Consider the following 7,643-nt stretch of genomic DNA (forward strand, 5'->3'; position numbering starts at 1 on the left):
CACGGGAGTGTGCCAGCGGGCGAGCCATTGGTGCCCACGCGTGTCCGTGCTGGTGGGACACGTGAGGCTGTGTGAGTTTGGCCGAGCGAGCTTGGAGATGGGTGGCCAGGGTACATGTGTCCGCGTGTCTGATGCATTTGCGAGCGGGTGCAAATTTGGGTGCGCATGGAGGCGCATTTGTATGTGTATGTTTGCTGTGTCCTAAACGGGATATCCCATCTCCCGCGCGCGGTCAGGGGAGGGCTCAAGGGTGGGGAGTGGAGCGACGGCTCCACGCGGGTTGCTTCTTTCCTTTAAGGAGAGGTGCGTTCTGATCTCATGCGGGCCCCTCGCGCCCCTCGTGGCAGCGTTCGGGGAGATGCCAGCCGGCCGTTTCCTGACAAAGGCGGCGATGCCAAACATCCTGGCCCTGACCCGGCCCAGCGGGCCCGGCATCCGGCCCTTGGAGGCCATCCCGGTGCGGACAGGCGCGGGGGCTTTGAGAGAGTCGCTTCGGGGACCGTGGCCAACAGGCGCGGCCCTGAGTTGGGGGCACCTGGAGTGGCTAGGAAGGCCAGCGCCAGAGCTATCTGCGTGCAGCCCCGCCGCGCCCACGGAAGCGCGGGAACCCCGACGGCCCCTCCCGGGAGCAAATAAAAGGAACCCCTCGCCCCGCCGCCTCTCTCTGGCTCCTCCTCTCCTGTCTCAGTTCTACGCAGCGCTTGGCAAACAGTCGGCGCTGTATAAATGCTGGTCTAGTTTTCCATTCATTCTCTGTTCCATCCACAGTCTCATTCTTCCCTCGTTCTCATTCGATTTTTCTCCCCCCCCCCGCCCCCTTATTCATAGTTTATGGTCTCCGTCTCTCCGTTCTGCCCGCCCTCCCTGCCATTTCCTCCCTTTATGCACTCGCTATCTTCTGTCTCTCTCGTGTCTCTCCGTGTCTCTGTCGCTTCCCTCTGGTCCTTGTGGCTCCCGTGTCTCCATCTCTGGGCCTGGTGTGCCTCATTCGCTGCCTCGATCACCTTTCCCACCTCATTTCATTAGCGGGCTCCCGGCCCACTTGCACCTTGAGCTCGGGCGCCCCCTGCTGGTCCCATCCTCTGCTCTTCCTGGGCTACCAGGCCCTCTGGGCACCTGATTGCCTCTCCCACTTGTCTCCATCGGGTCTGTAGGAGCGGAAAGGGGCGTCTGTGGGGCTCCGCTCCCCCTCCCATCTCTAGATGAAACGGGGCCCGCATTTCCCCGGACCCACCCAGCGGGGGAGGGCCCGCGCCCCGGGGAGGAGGCCCTGGAGGGGGAGGCAGGGAGGGAGTGTTGGGGGTAGCAGGGTGGGATTTGGCGTCCTTCCCCGGAATGAGCCGCGGCACAATCTGTCGTTGGGTTTGTTTGCCGAGCTGCCTCCGGAGCTCAGTGGGGCTGGCTCCCGGGGAGCGAAATATCACAAGATGCGTAGACAGACGCTCAGGGGTGGGTGGGCGGCGGGCTGACTCAGGTGTGCTGTCATCGGCTCCCGGGGCCCGCGCTCTTCTGGGAGGGGTGTGTGGGGGGGACCCCGGGTTCCCAACACAAGCAGGCATCCGAAGCTGGGAGGGGAGCCCCCATTCCGGGGTGAGCTTCAGGGAAAGGGGTGCACCTGCCTGGAGTCCTTGGCTCTAGGTCTCTTCTTCAGGCCTTGGAGCCCCAGGGAACACCCCCATCTTGGGTATGCTCCTGACGTGTATGAACCCCTCTGCTCATATCCCTTCATACAGGCGTCGGTTTCCTGTAACTATCTGCTGACTCACCACTTTCCTCGCACGAGACCGCCAGCTTTTTGAGGGCAGGAGACTGCTGTCATCCACCTTGGGGTCCTCCGCAGGTGCTCAGTGTACAGGCGGGGAGGGATGGTGGTGGTGGGTGGGTCGCTGGCTGGTCTGTCCACAGGAAATACCGAATGCATTTGGTCGTCCTGGTAGAACATTGGACCCCTTGTTCCTCTCCCTACCCACTTTTGCAGCCCCCCCTCCCCACCTCCAGACAGGCAGGGAATTGGAACCAGCTTTCCCTGGAGTGCGAAGACCGGAGGTCTCCAGGTGACCCTAAGCCAGTCACTCCCCTTCCTGGTGCCTCCGTTTCCTCATCTGTTCGGTGTGAACATGCTACTCACTCATGAGGCTTTGATAAATCTCCAGTCACTCAGGTGTGAGAAAGTGCTTAGTAAAACGGAGTTCTGACCAGAGACTGTGGTGGTGCCTGTGGCCATTGCCTTTTGGGTGGTGACTCATAAGATCTTTATTCCTGTGGAACCAGACACCTTGTTTCCAGGTGAGTTGAACTTCTGCAACTAGATGTTTTGAGAACTGAGGGAGAAAGCCGATGGCAAAGTGTAATGGAGGGCTGTGCCAAAGCGCAACTAGGCGCAGCCCTGGCTGGACACTTGGCTGGACCCTGGGGAGTACTAGGTCCTTAGACTTGGCCATAGAGCTGGCCCGCCCTCTGGTGGCTATCGATGGATCTGCAGCCCCACAGGAGGCCAAGGATCTTCAGAAATGGCTGATGGATAGATTTTCCCTGAGAAGGGGGATGACCTGCTGTGTGGAGAACAGTGGAAAGGGAAGTCATGTAGAAGAAGCAGGATATTGGCACAAACTAGAGGAGTGTCCACTCCCTCTGAGTTTCCCCTTATTAACAGCACCCCCTACTCTGTGTGACACCCTAGGCCTCTCTTCCATCTGGGGGAACCCACCGAGTGAGTCCCAGAACTCCCCTGGTCCTTTTCTCCACCTATTTGGCAACCTCCCTGTGTAGGTCTCTTGGCAGTTACTGCACGAGGGGAGGGAGGTGGCTCAATAGTCAAGAGCACAGGTTTCGATGGATTCCTGTTTGGCTGTGCCCCTCACTAGCTAGATGACCTTGGGCAAGGTGTTTAACTCTTCTGAGGCCCAATTTTCTCATCCAGAAAATGGGAGGCAGGCAATACTATCTCATAGGATTGCTTAAGGATTCAATGAGATAAACCAGGAGAGAACCTAACAGAGTACCTGACCCTGTGTCAATAAGCACTAATAATAATAGCATTAATTTTTTCCTTCAGTCTAACAGCACCCAAGAAATAGATGTTGCAGTCTAGGGGCAGAAAGCACAGTCATAACCTGAGGACTCATAGTCGCGAGTGGCAGAGCTGGGTTAGGGAGTCTGTTCCTAGTTAAAATCTCCTACCCTCCGTGTGTCTGACCCCATGTTAACCTCCACTTCTCCACCTTCCCCTGGCTCAGACCAGGCTGCTCAGTGTGATGAAAGCAATCTCCACCTGAAGTAGAAGTCTTGAGTTCTAGCCTGGACTCTGGCTCTGAATGGCCCGGTAACCTGGGACAGACCTCTCTCCTCTCTGGGCTTTAGGCTCCCCATCATTGAAAGGAACATTAAACTGAATGCTCTGGAAAGTCTCACAGAGCCATGACCTTGCGACATCCTTGTTTCTCTGTAGCTCTGGAACTGGAAACTACCGAAAGTGGAGCGTCTCTGCTGGATCTCATTCCCAGCTCTGAGGGTGTGATGAGAGTTTCAGGGGAAGGTCAGAATTTCTAGAGATCTCCTAGACCCCTCTCTGGGTTCCGCAGCCCTCCCAGTGGCCAGCAGGCCTGCCCCTGAGCTTGTCGGTGGCCACATACTCTGGCGGGAGGGGGCTGGGCCTGCACTTGTCACCCTTCCCACAGTGAGTTCCTCAGCCTACTTTGCCCAGCCAGATGGGGACATGGCTCCTTTCCAGGTTCTTTTTAAAACAGGGAAGAAAGCCTAAACTAGATTAGTTTAAAGGTCAAGGGTGTCAGAGATGTTTTCTTCTTCCTGCTTGGTTTCTAGAGCCTCTGTCCATTTATATTCTTTATAATATAACTGGCTTCTATTAACCACTTACTTTATGTCATGAGCTTATGTGTACTGACTCATTTAATAGAGTAGCTCTGTGGAGGAAGGTCTATTAATAACCCCCTTTTACAGATGGAGAAACAAACTCAGGAAGGTAATACTGTGCTTAGATTTGGATAAGCAGGGTCTTGGCCTGGGTCCCATGCTTTAGAGGGTTTTGCTCTGGTTCCCCTCCAGCCAACGTTCCCTCCATGGAGTGAAAAGTCCCTGAGACCGAGGGGTGTGCCCTCTGGAAGCCTGTATTCCCTTCTAGACCACACTTTGGGCAGCCAGGACCTGGGAACCTCTTGTTCAAATGGCCCAAGTCTACTTCCAGGACCTGCGTGGACATCTTCTCCCATCTACCTTTCTGCCAGTGTGTGCACCCTGGCCAAAGGGTGTGGCTGAAGCTTTGGACATGTGGGTGGGATACTCCCATGCACGTCCATGAGACCCCTTGTTGTTTGGAATGGAGATGTGCTTGTTAAGATAAGAGGAGGTGGCTGTATTTCTGTATAGAACTCCAAGGAGTCAGATCTCTAAAACTGAACCTAGCTTTTCAAGGTCAGGTGTCTTTGAAGAATACGAAGGAGCAATGCTGGTGTAGTAGGAGGTGAGGGGTACCTTGTGGACTGGTGGGATGGGGAGATACCTTTCAGCCCTTGGTACCAGTACCTCCATTTGCACTCCAGAGTAGCTCTGTGGAGGAAGGTCTATTAATACCCCCCGTCAGATGACTTAATCAAAGGGGACATGACTGAAGAGCCAGGCTCTGAATCCAGGTCTATGTACATATTTCCTTCTTTCATGAAAGTCCATGACAGTCTTGGCCATAAGTCAGAATGTTGACTCCCTGGAGGTCTGTCTATTGGTTAGAACAGTGGTCGGCAAACCGCAGCTCTCGAGCCACATGCAGCTCGTTGGCCCCTTGAGTGTGGCTCTTCCACAAAATACCACGTGCGGGCGCGCACGTACAGTGCGATTGAAACTTCGTGGCCCATGCGCAGAAGTTGGTTTTCAGAAAGGAGATAGACGAAACAAGTATACAAGACGAGTGTGGATGGGAGAGTTGGAAGGGGTCGACCTCAGCGAACGTACCTCAATCCGATTGAGGACGTTTTTAGCAAAGGCCAGCTTAGGAGTACCCTAATTAAGTTAATAACAATGTACCTACCTATATAGTTTAAGTTTAAAAAATTTGGCTCTCAAAAGAAATTTCAATCGTTGTACTGTTGATATTTGGCTCTGTTGACTAATGAGTTTGCCGACCACTGGGTTAGAAAGTTGGGTCCCATTGTATCTGCTTGAGTTCCCTTCCAAAAGAAGAGAGCCTCCCTTTCTCCCTAGATTGTGACTTCACTGAGTACAGGGTCCACAGTCTCTTTGTTTTTTCATGCACCCTGCCCAGCCTTGGCCCAGAGTTGCTGACTTCCTGGACTCCCGGTCTAGAGAGGAAGATGCTAATCACGGCGCAAGGTGCTATGGTCATGTTGATGTCCAGCAGATGGGGAAAGTCTGGAGGGTGGGTGTGGGGAAGTATTGGGAAGCATTGCCTAGGGCCGCCTATTAAATGAATTGCCTTTGACTCTTTTAGTCTAGGGATCCATTTTAGGAGGTTTAAGGATTCAGAATGAGTCACCCCAAGATGTGTCTCTGTGTAATGCAGAGTATTTTGAGCTAAAGGCAACCAACATCCTGTAGGCACAAGAGAAACTTGTGCTGCTCTTCTTAACTACAAGAAGAGGATGTCTCCAAGGAGGTGGGAGGGGCGGAGAACTAGTGCAGCAGTAAAGGGACTCCCTCCAGCCTTGTCAGCGCTGGCTGATGGTGCTTGCAAATTTGGCTAATTCAGTAAGTATGAAACGCCCCCCCCCCATGCTTTCATTTCCATCTCCTTTATCATTAATGGGTAGAACTATTTTCCAAGTATTTATTGATTCTCTGCTTAGCCTCCTGGGCAAAGTGATTGTCCACATCTTTCACCTGGTTTTCTGTTGAACCATTTTCTACATATGTGCTCACTCTCTGCTCACCCTGCTGGGGGAAGTACTTGTCCACAATTTTCACCAGTTTACCTGTTGAAGTCTTAAGGCTTTCCTTATGGGTTTGCGTGAGCCTTTAGTTTGATAGATACAGTGGGGCCTTGACTTATAAGTTTAATTTGTTCTGAGACCGAGCTCGTTAAGGATCTCGTTAACTCAAATTACTGTATCAACTCAATGCAAAAAATCGGCCGAGAGACAGCTGGTATCTCAAAAAACTCGTTAGTCGGGACACTGGTAAGTCAAGGCCCCACTGTACTAATCATTTGTCAACCAGATTTGGCCATTGGGGGCTTGTAAGGCACATGATCAAAGCTACACCTTGGGAAGATTAATTCTGAGATTAATTGAGGAAAATGGGCGGAGAGACAGAGAAATCTGTCAGCAGGCTTCTGTGATTGGTCCCCCAGTGGGGTCTGAATTGCACAGTGGCGGTGGGGTGGGCAGGAGGGTGGATAGCCCCTGAACTAGAGCTGTGACTCCTCACCTTGCTTCTTACCATGCCCCTCACACAGGTACTCGCTCTCCCTTGCAAAGTCAGTGGCTTCAGCCCACAGAATTTTGGGGAAAAGGGATTGTTTTCTCCTGTCCATTCACTATGTAAATGAGAAAGTGAAGCAATGCATTAAACTCTGGAAAAGAATCTAGGAAAGTGGCCCTACCCGGTTTGGCTCAGTGGATAGAGCATCAGCTGCAACCAATTGACGTGTTTCTCGCACATCGGTATTTCGCTCTGTCCTTCCCTCTATCCTCCAGTGAGGATTTAACAACAACAACAAAAAACGAATCTAGGGAAGTGTAATAAGAGCCTTGAAAATTTTACCTTTTGTCCTATTAATTTAACTTTTAGGAACTGATCTTAAGGAAATTCAACATGAAAAAGCGCCAGGTGGGCCACGGGGGTGACCCTGCTGCCCTTCTCCAGGCAGCGAGATGGTTAAGAAAACGATGGCTAATCTAACCAAAGCAAAAATGCAGCCACAAAAATGACATTATGAGGAATATGCCGAAGCATGGAAACTGTGTGTAACAGCACATTTGTTGAGAAAAAGCGGAACTCAAAATTTGCACGCACACTGTGGTTACAACCATGAACAGCAAGTACTCGTGTTGACAAAGCCTGGGGGAGAAAATGCAAAACATGAAAATTATTTAAAGTTGGGAGAATAACGGCTGATTCTCCTTGTTGTTTAAGGATCTTCCTTGTTCATGTTGTTGAAGTGTTATTTTCATGACCGAATGAGTTCTATAAAAACAAAACCTCTTTCACTGCTTGTAGAACACAGTCAAAACTCTTTAGCCTACGTTCACTGTAATAATTACCATGATTACATTTGTTAAGTGTTCATTACCTTCCAGGCAGTGAGGCGAGTCACGTATGTGATTTCATTGGCTCTTCATGACAACCCTGAGAGTAAAAACTAGTATTACACTCATTTTACAGATCAGGGATCTGAGATCCCTCTGGGTTAGCCCACCTGCCTAGCGGTTCACGGTAAGTGGCCGAGCCGGGCTTCAACCGCAGGCTGTCTGACTCCAGAACTTGTGCTGACTTCCATGGCTTTGTGTGTCATTGTTTAATGAACTTCAGCTATTAATGTGTCACCATCACAATTTGCGGGGATAACTTTGGCTCACACACCATGTGCTATGATTTACTTAATCTTCAACTTGAAATCAATGCACTCTTTAAACATTTGAATACCTTCTCTAGCATCATCTTGAGCAAGAATT

Source organism: Myotis myotis, unplaced genomic scaffold, assembly GCF_014108235.1.
Source record: "Myotis myotis isolate mMyoMyo1 unplaced genomic scaffold, mMyoMyo1.p scaffold_m19_p_10, whole genome shotgun sequence".
Lineage (NCBI taxonomy): Eukaryota > Metazoa > Chordata > Mammalia > Chiroptera > Vespertilionidae > Myotis > Myotis myotis.